Genomic DNA, 14,416 nt, shown 5'->3' with positions numbered 1-14,416 from the left:
GCTGCAATCCACACGTTTTAGATCTGCATAACTCCACCTCTTTTAGCACAGTACCCTCAACCCCCGGCTGTTCCCACCCGCCTCAACACCGTTGGAAGGGAGGAGAACCAATTAAGGCGGGGGGGGGGTGGAACGAGCAGCTGTCTACCCTTAGCAGGAGGGTTGCTGAGTAATTACCTCTCCTGCTGCTGCTGCTGCTGGCTGTCCAGCAGCAGACTGAAGGTGGCTGCTGCTGTGCGCAGGTATATAAAGGCTCAGAGCCTATTATGACACGCGCAGCCAGCATTCCATTGCCACATTCCGTCTACTGCAGGCGGGATACCTGGATGGCTGAATGTCACTGAGAAGCTCACAGAGACCGCCATAAGCAACAGTTTAAAAGAATGCCACAGACTAATCAACCAAACTTTTTGGGTTGGTTTCTCTTTTATAGTCTGCAGGCATTAAATGAAAGAAGTCAGTGTTCCAGCAGAGGGAGACAACGTTTCAGAAAAGGCATTGTGGCAAACCAAAAAAGAAATTTTAAGCGCAGCAGAGTAACCAGCTCACATACCTGTTAGCTCAGGTGAGTTTAAAAGGCTGCTGTTGATAACAAGGGCATTTGCTAAATAGATGGTGTGTGTGCAACAATATACTGAAAGGTCAATTATATTGTGCAGCTTATCTCACCACCTGTAGTTATTTAGGTGAAAGCTCCAAAATGCTTGCCTAATATGTCTGTTTATCCAAAAGGAACTATAGAGGGAGAGCTAGATAGATAGCATTGCATTACATTACATTACATGGCAATGCAATGCACAGTTGCTGAAGTTGAACCAAAATGAGCTTGTCATCTGGCTTCTGCAACTTTTAACATGAAAAATCCAATGAGGAGAAGAAAAGCAAAGCCAAAGAGTCCATCCCAAAATCCGACAAACAAGCAAAATGAACAAAAAGCATTGAATTCAATTCTTTCTGATTTTAGAAACTGCATTAAAGAAGGGGTGCACCGGTCCTGGAGATACTGCAATACCAGGTCAATGCGTGGAGTGGACAGAGCAAGCTCTTTTTCCATCTCCCTGTTCTAAAAATCCATTTAATATATGGTCCCCAGATAGGGGACGTATCAGATATTAAACTGATAAGAACAGATACTACACTTGATCTTAGCCAAAAGGCCGAGAAGCGATAACCAGAATTGGTTTCCGACTACGGTGCCACCCAAGGATTCTGAAAAGTCCATTTGTGGAGATGGCCACCTGGACTCCCGTTAAGAAGACATGCTGTCAACCTCTAGATCCCTCACATGCCTGCACTTTTCGGCTTGCTGCTGCTGCAATCCACGCGTTTTAGATCTGCATAACTCCACCTCTTTTAGCACAGTACCCTCAACCCCCGGCTGTTCCCACCCGCCTCAACACCGTTGGAAGGGAGGAGAACCAATTAAGGCAGGGGGGGGGGTGGAACGAGCAGCTGTCTACCCTTAGCAGGAGGGTTGCTGATTAATTACCTCTCCTGCTGCTGCTGCTGCTGGCTGTCCAGCAGCAGACTGAAGGTGGCTGCTGCTGTGCGCAGGTATATAAAGGCTCAGAGCCTATTATGACACGCGCAGCCAGCGTTCCATTGCCACATTCCGTCTACTGCAGGCGGGATACCTGGATGGCTGAATGTCACTGAGAAGCTCACAGAGACCGCCATAAGCAACAGTTTAAAAGAATGCCACAGACTAATCAACCAAACTTTTTGGGTTGGTTTCTCTTTTATAGTCTGCAGGCATTAAATGAAAGAAGTCAGTGTTCCAGCAGAGGGAGACAACGTTTCAGAAAAGGCATTGTAGCAAACCAAAAAAGAAATTTTAAGCGCAGCAGAGTAACCAGCTCACATACCTGTTAGCTCAGGTGAGTTTAAAAGGCTGCTGTTGATAACAAGGGCATTTGCTAAATAGATGGTGTGTGTGCAACAATATACTGAAAGGTCAATTATATTGTGCAGCTTATCTCACCACCTGTAGTTATTTAGGTGAAAGCTCCAAAATGCTTGCCTAATATGTCTGTTTATCCAAAAGGAAGTATAGAGGGAGAGCTAGATAGATAGCATTGCATTACATTACATTACATGGCAATGCAATGCACAATTGCTGAAGTTGAACCAAAATGAGCTTGTCATCTGGCTTCTGCAACTTTTAACATGAAAAATCCAATGAGGAGAAGAAAAGCAAAGCCAAAGAGTCTATCCCAAAATCCGACAAACAAGCAAAATGAACAAAAAGCATTGAATTCAATTCTTTCTGATTTTAGAAACTGCATTAAAGAAGGGGTGCACCGGTCCTGGAGATACTGCAATACCAGGTCAATGCGTGGAGTGGACAGAGCAAGCTCTTTTTCCATCTCCCTGTTCTAAAAATCCATTTAATATATGGTCCCCAGATAGGGGACGTATCAGATATTAAACTGATAAGAACAGATACTACACTTGATCTTAGCCAAAAGGCCGAGAAGCGATAACCAGAATTGGTTTCCGACTACGGTGCCACCCAAGGATTCTGAAAAGTCCATTTGTGGAGATGGCCACCTGGACTCCCGTTAAGAAGACATGCTGTCAACCTCTAGATCCCTCACATGCCTGCACTTTTCGGCTTGCTGCTGCTGCAATCCACGCGTTTTAGATCTGCATAACTCCACCTCTTTTAGCACAGTACCCTCAACCCCCGGCTGTTCCCACCCGCCTCAACACCGTTGGAAGGGAGGAGAACCAATTAAGGCGGGGGGGGGGGGTGGAACGAGCAGCTGTCTACCCTTAGCAGGAGGGTTGCTGATTAATTACCTCTCCTGCTGCTGCTGCTGCTGGCTGTCAGGCAGCAGACTGAAGGTGGCTGCTGCTGTGCGCAGGTATATAAAGGCTCAGAGCCTATTATGACACGCGCAGCCAGCGTTCCATTGCCACATTCCGTCTACTGCAGGCGGGATACCTGGATGGCTGAATGTCACTGAGAAGCTCACAGAGACCGCCATAAGCAACAGTTTAAAAGAATGCCACAGACTAATCAACCAAACTTTTTGGGTTGGTTTCTCTTTTATAGTCTGCAGGCATTAAATGAAAGAAGTCAGTGTTCCAGCAGAGGGAGACAACGTTTCAGAAAAGGCATTGTAGCAAACCAAAAAAGAAATTTTAAGCGCAGCAGAGTAACCAGCTCACATACCTGTTAGCTCAGGTGAGTTTAAAAGGCTGCTGTTGATAACAAGGGCATTTGCTAAATAGATGGTGTGTGTGCAACAATATACTGAAAGGTCAATTATATTGTGCAGCTTATCTCACCACCTGTAGTTATTTAGGTGAAAGCTCCAAAATGCTTGCCTAATATGTCTGTTTATCCAAAAGGAAGTATAGAGGGAGAGCTAGATAGATAGCATTGCATTACATTACATTACATGGCAATGCAATGCACAGTTGCTGAAGTTGAACCAAAATGAGCTTGTCATCTGGCTTCTGCAACTTTTAACATGAAAAATCCAATGAGGAGAAGAAAAGCAAAGCCAAAGAGTCCATCCCAAAATCCGACAAACAAGCAAAATGAACAAAAAGCATTGAATTCAATTCTTTCTGATTTTAGAAACTGCATTAAAGAAGGGGTGCACCGGTCCTGGAGATACTGCAATACCAGGTCAATGCGTGGAGTGGACAGAGCAAGCTCTTTTTCCATCTCCCTGTTCTAAAAATCCATTTAATATATGGTCCCCAGATAGGGGACGTATCAGATATTAAACTGATAAGAACAGATACTACACTTGATCTTAGCCAAAAGGCCGAGAAGCGATAACCAGAATTGGTTTCCGACTACGGTGCCACCCAAGGATTCTGAAAAGTCCATTTGTGGAGATGGCCACCTGGACTCCCGTTAAGAAGACATGCTGTCAACCTCTAGATCCCTCACATGCCTGCACTTTTCGGCTTGCTGCTGCTGCAATCCACGCGTTTTAGATCTGCATAACTCCACCTCTTTTAGCACAGTACCCTCAACCCCCGGCTGTTCCCACCCGCCTCAACACCGTTGGAAGGGAGGAGAACCAATTAAGGCGGGGGGGGGGGGGATGGAACGAGCAGCTGTCTACCCTTAGCAGGAGGGTTGCTGATTAATTACCTCTCCTGCTGCTGCTGCTGCTGGCTGTCCAGCAGCAGACTGAAGGTGGCTGCTGCTGTGCGCAGGTATATAAAGGCTCAGAGCCTATTATGACACGCGCAGCCAGCGTTCCATTGCCACATTCCGTCTACTGCAGGCGGGATACCTGGATGGCTGAATGTCACTGAGAAGCTCACAGAGACCGCCATAAGCAACAGTTTAAAAGAATGCCACAGACTAATCAACCAAACTTTTTGGGTTGGTTTCTCTTTTATAGTCTGCAGGCATTAAATGAAAGAAGTCAGTGTTCCAGCAGAGGGAGACAACGTTTCAGAAAAGGCATTGTAGCAAACCAAAAAAGAAATTTTAAGCGCAGCAGAGTAACCAGCTCACATACCTGTTAGCTCAGGTGAGTTTAAAAGGCTGCTGTTGATAACAAGGGCATTTGCTACATAGATGGTGTGTGTGCAACAATATACTGAAAGGTCAATTATATTGTGCAGCTTATCTCACCACCTGTAGTTATTTAGGTGAAAGCTCCAAAATGCTTGCCTAATATGTCTGTTTATCCAAAAGGAAGTATAGAGGGAGAGCTAGATAGATAGCATTGCATTACATTACATTACATGGCAATGCAATGCACAGTTGCTGAAGTTGAACCAAAATGAGCTTGTCATCTGGCTTCTGCAACTTTTAACATGAAAAATCCAATGAGGAGAAGAAAAGCAAAGCCAAAGAGTCCATCCCAAAATCCGACAAACAAGCAAAATGAACAAAAAGCATTGAATTCAATTCTTTCTGATTTTAGAAACTGCATTAAAGAAGGGGTGCACCGGTCCTGGAGATACTGCAATACCAGGTCAATGCGTGGAGTGGACAGAGCAAGCTCTTTTTCCATCTCCCTGTTCTAAAAATCCATTTAATATATGGTCCCCAGATAGGGGACGTATCAGATATTAAACTGATAAGAACAGATACTACACTTGATCTTAGCCAAAAGGCCGAGAAGCGATAACCAGAATTGGTTTCCGACTACGGTGCCACCCAAGGATTCTGAAAAGTCCATTTGTGGAGATGGCCACCTGGACTCCCGTTAAGAAGACATGCTGTCAACCTCTAGATCCCTCACATGCCTGCACTTTTCGGCTTGCTGCTGCTGCAATCCACGCGTTTTAGATCTGCATAACTCCACCTCTTTTAGCACAGTACCCTCAACCCCCGGCTGTTCCCACCCGCCTCAACACCGTTGGAAGGGAGGAGAACCAATTAAGGCGGGGGGGGGGGGGGGATGGAACGAGCAGCTGTCTACCCTTAGCAGGAGGGTTGCTGATTAATTACCTCTCCTGCTGCTGCTGCTGCTGGCTGTCCAGCAGCAGACTGAAGGTGGCTGCTGCTGTGCGCAGGTATATAAAGGCTCAGAGCCTATTATGACACGCGCAGCCAGCGTTCCATTGCCACATTCCGTCTACTGCAGGCGGGATACCTGGATGGCTGAATGTCACTGAGAAGCTCACAGAGACCGCCATAAGCAACAGTTTAAAAGAATGCCACAGACTAATCAACCAAACTTTTTGGGTTGGTTTCTCTTTTATAGTCTGCAGGCATTAAATGAAAGAAGTCAGTGTTCCAGCAGAGGGAGACAACGTTTCAGAAATGGCATTGTAGCAAACCAAAAAAGAAATTTTAAGCGCAGCAGAGTAACCAGCTCACATACCTGTTAGCTCAGGTGAGTTTAAAAGGCTGCTGTTGATAACAAGGGCATTTGCTAAATAGATGGTGTGTGTGCAACAATATACTGAAAGGTCAATTATATTGTGCAGCTTATCTCACCACCTGTAGTTATTTAGGTGAAAGCTCCAAAATGCTTGCCTAATATGTCTGTTTATCCAAAAGGAAGTATAGAGGGAGAGCTAGATAGATAGCATTGCATTACATTACATTACATGGCAATGCAATGCACAGTTGCTGAAGTTGAACCAAAATGAGCTTGTCATCTGGCTTCTGCAACTTTTAACATGAAAAATCCAATGAGGAGAAGAAAAGCAAAGCCAAAGAGTCCATCCCAAAATCCGACAAACAAGCAAAATGAACAAAAAGCATTGAATTCAATTCTTTCTGATTTTAGAAACTGCATTAAAGAAGGGGTGCACCGGTCCTGGAGATACTGCAATACCAGGTCAATGCGTGGAGTGGACAGAGCAAGCTCTTTTTCCATCTCCCTGTTCTAAAAATCCATTTAATATATGGTCCCCAGATAGGGGACGTATCAGATATTAAACTGATAAGAACAGATACTACACTTGATCTTAGCCAAAAGGCCGAGAAGCGATAACCAGAATTGGTTTCCGACTACGGTGCCACCCAAGGATTCTGAAAAGTCCATTTGTGGAGATGGCCACCTGGACTCCCGTTAAGAAGACATGCTGTCAACCTCTAGATCCCTCACATGCCTGCACTTTTCGGCTTGCTGCTGCTGCAATCCACGCGTTTTAGATCTGCATAACTCCACCTCTTTTAGCACAGTACCCTCAACCCCCGGCTGTTCCCACCCGCCTCAACACCGTTGGAAGGGAGGAGAACCAATTAAGGCGGGGGGGGGGGGGATGGAACGAGCAGCTGTCTACCCTTAGCAGGAGGGTTGCTGATTAATTACCTCTCCTGCTGCTGCTGCTGCTGGCTGTCCAGCAGCAGACTGAAGGTGGCTGCTGCTGTGCGCAGGTATATAAAGGCTCAGAGCCTATTATGACACGCGCAGCCAGCGTTCCATTGCCACATTCCGTCTACTGCAGGCGGGATACCTGGATGGCTGAATGTCACTGAGAAGCTCACAGAGACCGCCATAAGCAACAGTTTAAAAGAATGCCACAGACTAATCAACCAAACTTTTTGGGTTGGTTTCTCTTTTATAGTCTGCAGGCATTAAATGAAAGAAGTCAGTGTTCCAGCAGAGGGAGACAACGTTTCAGAAAAGGCATTGTAGCAAACCAAAAAAGAAATTTTAAGCGCAGCAGAGTAACCAGCTCACATACCTGTTAGCTCAGGTGAGTTTAAAAGGCTGCTGTTGATAACAAGGGCATTTGCTAAATAGATGGTGTGTGTGCAACAATATACTGAAAGGTCAATTATATTGTGCAGCTTATCTCACCACCTGTAGTTATTTAGGTGAAAGCTCCAAAATGCTTGCCTAATATGTCTGTTTATCCAAAAGGAAGTATAGAGGGAGAGCTAGATAGATAGCATTGCATTACATTACATTACATGGCAATGCAATGCACAGTTGCTGAAGTTGAACCAAAATGAGCTTGTCATCTGGCTTCTGCAACTTTTAACATGAAAAATCCAATGAGGAGAAGAAAAGCAAAGCCAAAGAGTCCATCCCAAAATCCGACAAACAAGCAAAATGAACAAAAAGCATTGAATTCAATTCTTTCTGATTTTAGAAACTGCATTAAAGAAGGGGTGCACCGGTCCTGGAGATACTGCAATACCAGGTCAATGCGTGGAGTGGACAGAGCAAGCTCTTTTTCCATCTCCCTGTTCTAAAAATCCATTTAATATATGGTCCCCAGATAGGGGACGTATCAGATATTAAACTGATAAGAACAGATACTACACTTGATCTTAGCCAAAAGGCCGAGAAGCGATAACCAGAATTGGTTTCCGACTACGGTGCCACCCAAGGATTCTGAAAAGTCCATTTGTGGAGATGGCCACCTGGACTCCCGTTAAGAAGACATGCTGTCAACCTCTAGATCCCTCACATGCCTGCACTTTTCGGCTTGCTGCTGCTGCAATCCACGCGTTTTAGATCTGCATAACTCCACCTCTTTTAGCACAGTACCCTCAACCCCCGGCTGTTCCCACCCGCCTCAACACCGTTGGAAGGGAGGAGAACCAATTAAGGCGGGGGGGGGGGGGGATGGAACGAGCAGCTGTCTACCCTTAGCAGGAGGGTTGCTGATTAATTACCTCTCCTGCTGCTGCTGCTGCTGGCTGTCCAGCAGCAGACTGAAGGTGGCTGCTGCTGTGCGCAGGTATATAAAGGCTCAGAGCCTATTATGACACGCGCAGCCAGCGTTCCATTGCCACATTCCGTCTACTGCAGGCGGGATACCTGGATGGCTGAATGTCACTGAGAAGCTCACAGAGACCGCCATAAGCAACAGTTTAAAAGAATGCCACAGACTAATCAACCAAACTTTTTGGGTTGGTTTCTCTTTTATAGTCTGCAGGCATTAAATGAAAGAAGTCAGTGTTCCAGCAGAGGGAGACAACGTTTCAGAAATGGCATTGTAGCAAACCAAAAAAGAAATTTTAAGCGCAGCAGAGTAACCAGCTCACATACCTGTTAGCTCAGGTGAGTTTAAAAGGCTGCTGTTGATAACAAGGGCATTTGCTAAATAGATGGTGTGTGTGCAACAATATACTGAAAGGTCAATTATATTGTGCAGCTTATCTCACCACCTGTAGTTATTTAGGTGAAAGCTCCAAAATGCTTGCCTAATATGTCTGTTTATCCAAAAGGAAGTATAGAGGGAGAGCTAGATAGATAGCATTGCATTACATTACATTACATGGCAATGCAATGCACAGTTGCTGAAGTTGAACCAAAATGAGCTTGTCATCTGGCTTCTGCAACTTTTAACATGAAAAATCCAATGAGGAGAAGAAAAGCAAAGCCAAAGAGTCCATCCCAAAATCCGACAAACAAGCAAAATGAACAAAAAGCATTGAATTCAATTCTTTCTGATTTTAGAAACTGCATTAAAGAAGGGGTGCACCGGTCCTGGAGATACTGCAATACCAGGTCAATGCGTGGAGTGGACAGAGCAAGCTCTTTTTCCATCTCCCTGTTCTAAAAATCCATTTAATATATGGTCCCCAGATAGGGGACGTATCAGATATTAAACTGATAAGAACAGATACTACACTTGATCTTAGCCAAAAGGCCGAGAAGCGATAACCAGAATTGGTTTCCGACTACGGTGCCACCCAAGGATTCTGAAAAGTCCATTTGTGGAGATGGCCACCTGGACTCCCGTTAAGAAGACATGCTGTCAACTTCTAGATCCCTCACATGCCTGCACTTTTCGGCTTGCTGCTGCTGCAATCCACGCGTTTTAGATCTGCATAACTCCACCTCTTTTAGCACAGTACCCTCAACCCCCGGCTGTTCCCACCCGCCTCAACACCGTTGGAAGGGAGGAGAACCAATTAAGGCGGGGGGGGGGGGGATGGAACGAGCAGCTGTCTACCCTTAGCAGGAGGGTTGCTGATTAATTACCTCTCCTGCTGCTGCTGCTGCTGGCTGTCCAGCAGCAGACTGAAGGTGGCTGCTGCTGTGCGCAGGTATATAAAGGCTCAGAGCCTATTATGACACGCGCAGCCAGCGTTCCATTGCCACATTCCGTCTACTGCAGGCGGGATACCTGGATGGCTGAATGTCACTGAGAAGCTCACAGAGACCGCCATAAGCAACAGTTTAAAAGAATGCCACAGACTAATCAACCAAACTTTTTGGGTTGGTTTCTCTTTTATAGTCTGCAGGCATTAAATGAAAGAAGTCAGTGTTCCAGCAGAGGGAGACAACGTTTCAGAAAAGGCATTGTAGCAAACCAAAAAAGAAATTTTAAGCGCAGCAGAGTAACCAGCTCACATACCTGTTAGCTCAGGTGAGTTTAAAAGGCTGCTGTTGATAACAAGGGCATTTGCTAAATAGATGGTGTGTGTGCAACAATATACTGAAAGGTCAATTATATTGTGCAGCTTATCTCACCACCTGTAGTTATTTAGGTGAAAGCTCCAAAATGCTTGCCTAATATGTCTGTTTATCCAAAAGGAAGTATAGAGGGAGAGCTAGATAGATAGCATTGCATTACATTACATTACATGGCAATGCAATGCACAGTTGCTGAAGTTGAACCAAAATGAGCTTGTCATCTGGCTTCTGCAACTTTTAACATGAAAAATCCAATGAGGAGAAGAAAAGCAAAGCCAAAGAGTCCATCACAAAATCCGACAAACAAGCAAAATGAACAAAAAGCATTGAATTCAATTCTTTCTGATTTTAGAAACTGCATTAAAGAAGGGGTGCACCGGTCCTGGAGATACTGCAATACCAGGTCAATGCGTGGAGTGGACAGAGCAAGCTCTTTTTCCATCTCCCTGTTCTAAAAATCAATTTAATATATGGTCCCCAGATAGGGGACGTATCAGATATTAAACTGATAAGAACAGATACTACACTTGATCTTAGCCAAAAGGCCGAGAAGCGATAACCAGAATTGGTTTCCGACTACGGTGCCACCCAAGGATTCTGAAAAGTCCATTTGTGGAGATGGCCACCTGGACTCCCGTTAAGAAGACATGCTGTCAACCTCTAGATCCCTTACATGCCTGCACTTTTCGGCTTGGTGCTGCTGCAATCCACGCGTTTTAGATCTGCATAACTCCACCTCTTTTAGCACAGTACCCTCAACCCCCGGCTGTTCCCACCCGCCTCAACACCGTTGGAAGGGAGGAGAACCAATTAAGGCGGGGGGGGGGGGTGGAACGAGCAGCTGTCTAACCTTAGCAGGAGGGTTGCTGATTAATTACCTCTCCTGCTGCTGCTGCTGCTGGCTGTCCAGCAGCAGACTGAAGGTGGCTGCTGCTGTGCGCAGGTATATAAAGGCTCAGAGCCTATTATGACACGCGCAGCCAGCGTTCCATTGCCACATTCCGTCTACTGCAGGCGGGATACCTGGATGGCTGAATGTCACTGAGAAGCTCACAGAGACCGCCATAAGCAACAGTTTAAAAGAATGCCACAGACTAATCAACCAAACTTTTTGGGTTGGTTTCTCTTTTATAGTCTGCAGGCATTAAATGAAAGAAGTCAGTGTTCCAGCAGAGGGAGACAACGTTTCAGAAAAGGCATTGTAGCCAACCAAAAAAGAAATTTTAAGCGCAGCAGAGTAACCAGCTCACATACCTGTTAGCTCAGGTGAGTTTAAAAGGCTGCTGTTGATAACAAGGGCATTTGCTAAATAGATGGTGTGTGTGCAACAATATACTGAAAGGTCAATTATATTGTGCAGCTTATCTCACCACCTGTAGTTATTTAGGTGAAAGCTCCAAAATGCTTGCCTAATATGTCTGTTTATCCAAAAGGAAGTATAGAGGGAGAGCTAGATAGATAGCATTGCATTACATTACATTACATGGCAATGCAATGCACAGTTGCTGAAGTTGAACCAAAATGAGCTTGTCATCTGGCTTCTGCAACTTTTAACATGAAAAATCCAATGAGGAGAAGAAAAGCAAAGCCAAAGAGTCCATCCCAAAATCCGACAAACAAGCAAAATGAACAAAAAGCATTGAATTCAATTCTTTCTGATTTTAGAAACTGCATTAAAGAAGGGGTGCACCGGTCCTGGAGATACTGCAATACCAGGTCAATGCGTGGAGTGGACAGAGCAAGCTCTTTTTCCATCTCCCTGTTCTAAAAATCCATTTAATATATGGTCCCCAGATAGGGGACGTATCAGATATTAAACTGATAAGAACAGATACTACACTTGATCTTAGCCAAAAGGCCGAGAAGCGATAACCAGAATTGGTTTCCGACTACGGTGCCACCCAAGGATTCTGAAAAGTCCATTTGTGGAGATGGCCACCTGGACTCCCGTTAAGAAGACATGCTGTCAACCTCTAGATCCCTCACATGCCTGCACTTTTCGGCTTGCTGCTGCTGCAATCCACGTGTTTTAGATCTGCATAACTCCACCTCTTTTAGCACAGTACCCTCAACCCCCGGCTGTTCCCACCCGCCTCAACACCGTTGGAAGGGAGGAGAACCAATTAAGGCGGGGGGGGGGTGGAACGAGCAGCTGTCTACCCTTAGCAGGAGGGTTGCTGATTAATTACCTCTCCTGCTGCTGCTGCTGCTGGCTGTCCAGCAGCAGACTGAAGGTGGCTGCTGCTGTGCGCAGGTATATAAAGGCTCAGAGCCTATTATGACACGCGCAGCCAGCGTTCCATTGCCACATTCCGTCTACTGCAGGCGGGATACCTGGATGGCTGAATGTCACTGAGAAGCTCACAGAGACCGCCATAAGCAACAGTTTAAAAGAATGCCACAGACTAATCAACCAAACTTTTTGGGTTGGTTTCTCTTTTATAGTCTGCAGGCATTAAATGAAAGAAGTCAGTGTTCCAGCAGAGGGAGACAACTTTTCAGAAAAGGCATTGTAGCAAACCAAAAAAGAAATTTTAAGCGCAGCAGAGTAACCAGCTCACATACCTGTTAGCTCAGGTGAGTTTAAAAGGCTGCTGTTGATAACAAGGGCATTTGCTAAATAGATGGTGTGTGTGCAACAATATACTGAAAGGTCAATTATATTGTGCAGCTTATCTCACCACCTGTAGTTATTTAGGTGAAAGCTCCAAAATGCTTGCCTAATATGTCTGTTTATCCAAAAGGAAGTATAGAGGGAGAGCTAGATAGATAGCATTGCATTACATTACATTACATGGCAATGCAATGCACAGTTGCTGAAGTTGAACCAAAATGAGCTTGTCATCTGGCTTCTGCAACTTTTAACATGAAAAATCCAATGAGGAGAAGAAAAGCAAAGCCAAAGAGTCCATCCCAAAATCCGACAAACAAGCAAAATGAACAAAAAGCATTGAATTCAATTCTTTCTGATTTTAGAAACTGCATTAAAGAAGGGGTGCACCGGTCCTGGAGATACTGCAATACCAGGTCAATGCGTGGAGTGGACAGAGCAAGCTCTTTTTCCATCTCCCTGTTCTAAAAATCCATTTAATATATGGTCCCCAGATAGGGGACGTATCAGATATTAAACTGATAAGAACAGATACTACACTTGATCTTAGCCAAAAGGCCGAGAAGCGATAACCAGAATTGGTTTTCCGACTACGGTGCCACCCAAGGATTCTGAAAAGTCCATTTGTGGAGATGGCCACCTGGACTCCCGTTAAGAAGACATGCTGTCAACCTCTAGATCCCTCACATGCCTGCACTTTTCGGCTTGCTGCTGCTGCAATCCACGCGTTTTAGATCTGCATAACTCCACCTCTTTTAGCACAGTACCCTCAACCCCCGGCTGTTCCCACCCGCCTCAACACCGTTGGAAGGGAGGAGAACCAATTAAGGCGGGGGGGGGGTGGAACGAGCAGCTGTCTACCCTTAGCAGGAGGGTTGCTGATTAATTACCTCTCCTGCTGCTGCTGCTGCTGGCTGTCCAGCAGCAGACTGAAGGTGGCTGCTGCTGTGCGCAGGTATATAAAGGCTCAGAGCCTATTATGACACGCGCAGCCAGCGTTCCATTGCCACATTCCGTCTACTGCAGGCGGGATACCTGGATGGCTGAATGTCACTGAGAAGCTCACAGAGACCGCCATAAGCAACAGTTTAAAAGAATGCCACAGACTAATCAACCAAACTTTTTGGGTTGGATTCTCTTTTATAGTCTGCAGGCATTAAATGAAAGAAGTCAGTGTTCCAGCAGAGGGAGACAACGTTTCAGAAAAGGCATTGTAGCAAACCAAAAAAGAAATTTTAAGCGCAGCAGAGTAACCAGCTCACATACCTGTTAGCTCAGGTGAGTTTAAAAGGCTGCTGTTGATAACAAGGGCATTTGCTAAATAGATGGTGTGTGTGCAACAATATACTGAAAGGTCAATTATATTGTGCAGCTTATCTCACCACCTGTAGTTATTTAGGTGAAAGCTCCAAAATGCTTGCCTAATATGTCTGTTTATCCAAAAGGAAGTATAGAGGGAGAGCTAGATAGATAGCATTGCATTACATTACATTACATGGCAATGCAATGCACAGTTGCTGAAGTTGAACCAAAATGAGCTTGTCATCTGGCTTCTGCAACTTTTAACATGAAAAATCCAATGAGGAGAAGAAAAGCAAAGCCAAAGAGTCCATCCCAAAATCCGACAAACAAGCAAAATGAACAAAAAGCATTGAATTCAATTCTTTCTGATTTTAGAAACTGCATTAAAGAAGGGGTGCACCGGTCCTGGAGATACTGCAATACCAGGTCAATGCGTGGAGTGGACAGAGCAAGCTCTTTTTCCATCTCCCTGTTCTAAAAATCCATTTAATATATGGTCCCCAGATAGGGGACGTATCAGATATTAAACTGATAAGAACAGATACTACACTTGATCTTAGCCAAAAGGCCGAGAAGCGATAACCAGAATTGGTTTCCGACTACGGTGCCACCCAAGGATTCTGAAAAGTCCATTTGTGGAGATGGCCACCTGGACTCCCGTTAAGAAGACATGCTGTCAACCTCTAGA

The 14,416-nt window shown here is 45.1% G+C and overlaps 11 non-coding genes across 11 annotated transcripts; all 11 read right to left on the bottom strand.

The window, feature by feature from the left end:
• Positions 1–978: 978 nt before the first annotated feature.
• Positions 979–1,169, bottom strand: LOC141199356 (U2 spliceosomal RNA). Its single transcript, XR_012271110.1, has one exon. It is a non-coding gene; the product is annotated as a U2 spliceosomal RNA (small nuclear RNA).
• A 1,121-nt stretch (positions 1,170–2,290) lies between these two features.
• On the bottom strand, positions 2,291–2,481 carry LOC141199355 (U2 spliceosomal RNA). Its single transcript, XR_012271109.1, has one exon. It is a non-coding gene; the product is annotated as a U2 spliceosomal RNA (small nuclear RNA).
• Positions 2,482–3,603: 1,122 nt separating this feature from the next.
• On the bottom strand, positions 3,604–3,794 carry LOC141199354 (U2 spliceosomal RNA). The gene has a single exon (XR_012271108.1). It is a non-coding gene; the product is annotated as a U2 spliceosomal RNA (small nuclear RNA).
• A 1,124-nt stretch (positions 3,795–4,918) lies between these two features.
• LOC141199353 (U2 spliceosomal RNA) lies at positions 4,919–5,109 on the bottom strand. Its single transcript, XR_012271107.1, has one exon. It is a non-coding gene; the product is annotated as a U2 spliceosomal RNA (small nuclear RNA).
• Positions 5,110–6,235: 1,126 nt separating this feature from the next.
• Positions 6,236–6,426, bottom strand: LOC141199352 (U2 spliceosomal RNA). The gene has a single exon (XR_012271106.1). It is a non-coding gene; the product is annotated as a U2 spliceosomal RNA (small nuclear RNA).
• A 1,124-nt stretch (positions 6,427–7,550) lies between these two features.
• Positions 7,551–7,741, bottom strand: LOC141199351 (U2 spliceosomal RNA). Its single transcript, XR_012271105.1, has one exon. It is a non-coding gene; the product is annotated as a U2 spliceosomal RNA (small nuclear RNA).
• A 1,125-nt stretch (positions 7,742–8,866) lies between these two features.
• On the bottom strand, positions 8,867–9,057 carry LOC141199350 (U2 spliceosomal RNA). Its single transcript, XR_012271104.1, has one exon. It is a non-coding gene; the product is annotated as a U2 spliceosomal RNA (small nuclear RNA).
• A 1,124-nt stretch (positions 9,058–10,181) lies between these two features.
• On the bottom strand, positions 10,182–10,372 carry LOC141199848 (U2 spliceosomal RNA). The gene has a single exon (XR_012271590.1). It is a non-coding gene; the product is annotated as a U2 spliceosomal RNA (small nuclear RNA).
• Positions 10,373–11,494: 1,122 nt separating this feature from the next.
• On the bottom strand, positions 11,495–11,685 carry LOC141199349 (U2 spliceosomal RNA). The gene has a single exon (XR_012271103.1). It is a non-coding gene; the product is annotated as a U2 spliceosomal RNA (small nuclear RNA).
• A 1,120-nt stretch (positions 11,686–12,805) lies between these two features.
• Positions 12,806–12,996, bottom strand: LOC141199347 (U2 spliceosomal RNA). The gene has a single exon (XR_012271101.1). It is a non-coding gene; the product is annotated as a U2 spliceosomal RNA (small nuclear RNA).
• A 1,121-nt stretch (positions 12,997–14,117) lies between these two features.
• LOC141199346 (U2 spliceosomal RNA) lies at positions 14,118–14,308 on the bottom strand. Its single transcript, XR_012271100.1, has one exon. It is a non-coding gene; the product is annotated as a U2 spliceosomal RNA (small nuclear RNA).
• Between the last annotated feature and the right edge of the window lie 108 nt (positions 14,309–14,416).

Source organism: Phyllobates terribilis, unplaced genomic scaffold (genome assembly GCF_046119375.1).
Source record: "Phyllobates terribilis strain yellow unplaced genomic scaffold, ASM4611937v1 Scaffold_108__1_contigs__length_5656254, whole genome shotgun sequence".
Classification (NCBI taxonomy): Eukaryota; Metazoa; Chordata; class Amphibia; order Anura; family Dendrobatidae; genus Phyllobates; species Phyllobates terribilis.
This window is presented reverse-complemented; position numbering and strand designations above follow the sequence as displayed.